The sequence below is a fragment of the Egretta garzetta genome, unplaced genomic scaffold (assembly GCF_000687185.1).
Source record: "Egretta garzetta isolate BGI_Z169 unplaced genomic scaffold, ASM68718v1 scaffold640, whole genome shotgun sequence".
Lineage (NCBI taxonomy): Eukaryota > Metazoa > Chordata > Aves > Pelecaniformes > Ardeidae > Egretta > Egretta garzetta.
The window spans coordinates 636,691-637,838 of record NW_009258264.1 but is presented as its reverse complement, the minus strand read 5'-3'; the positions used below and the strand labels follow the sequence as shown (position 1 = coordinate 637,838).

The 1,148-nt window shown below is 52.4% G+C and overlaps 1 protein-coding gene across 1 annotated transcript in view; it reads left to right on the top strand.

The window, feature by feature from the left end:
• The first annotated feature begins 931 nt into the window (after positions 1–931).
• Positions 932–1,148, top strand: part of RAB29 (RAB29, member RAS oncogene family) — an 8,152-nt gene continuing 7,935 nt past the window's right edge. The window contains exon 1 of the mRNA XM_009647784.2: positions 932–1,024. The gene's annotated coding sequence lies outside the window, so the exon portion shown is untranslated. The remainder of the gene's footprint in view (positions 1,025–1,148) is intronic.

Sequence of the window (1,148 nt, the reverse complement as noted above, 5' to 3'; positions counted from 1 at the left end):
ACAAGCGTTCCCGGGAGTTTTAAGCTGGAGAGTTTGAGATTACAGCCTCGGCTCTTCCCAGCAAAACCAAGAGCAGCGTTGTTTTGACGTTTATTTAACAGCGTGAAACCCCTGCTGAAGTATTGCAGCAGCGCTCCGGGAAGATGATGGGGGGAAAACCCCAGCTCTGTAACAAGGAGGCTGGGAAGAAGATTAAGCCTCCTTTGTTTAATGTCAGTGTAAATAAATAACCTGCAAGGAGCAGGAGGTCCCGGTAAATCTCCCTGAGGACCCAAAATAAGTGGGGGCAGAGCTCAGGCTCCCTGCCGTGAAGGGGGGGTTGTGCGTGGGATGGTTACAAACCCTGCTGGCCCAAGATTCTGAAAAGTCCCACGATTTGGGGGAGTGGGGGCCACCCAGCGCTGCGTTTGCTGGAAAAATTCCACCTTGCTGTCCTCCTTCCCCAAGAACTGCAGAGCAGCCTCTCTGCTGCCGTTTGCGAGGGCTTCGACAGCAGACCTGCCAGGCTGGGCTTTGCAAGACGGGGAGGATCCGTTCCTTGCCTTATTTAACTCTCTAATCTGAAGCTCAGGAAGAACTACAAGCCCAGCGTAGCATCCCGGGGAGGGATGAGATGCTGATAACGCGCTTGACTTCTGCTTATCTGAAGGCATTTTGTGTGCATGTGGTCAACCTCTCTGCGGGGCATGGAGCGGACGGTGTGTGGAGCCTTTTGGATTTAACACTTATTTCACAGCTTTCTGCGATGGAGGAGAGGCGACAGAAATTGCAGACCCTCCTGGCTGTGCTGGGCTGTGCTGGCGTGGGTGATGGTCCAGTATGAGCTGCCGTGGCTGGAAGAGCAGTTGCTGGGTTGGCCTGTGCTGGGAAATGGTACGAGGCTGTGGAGGAACAAGGCCCATGGTGCAGAATGCCCCTAATTAAGTTTCCTTTCTTTTGGGGGATTCTCTAGTGGATTTTGCCCTGAAGGTGGTCCAGTGGTCGGAATCGGAAACAGTACGACTCCAGCTCTGGGACATCGCAGGTACGTTCACACGAACCACGAAGCGGCTCAGGAGCAGAATTTAAAGCTCTCAATGGCTTGGCCCTTTTATTTTTTTTTACCCCTTTCTTTTTTTTTCTTTCAGCAGTAGCATGCTACAAAAACA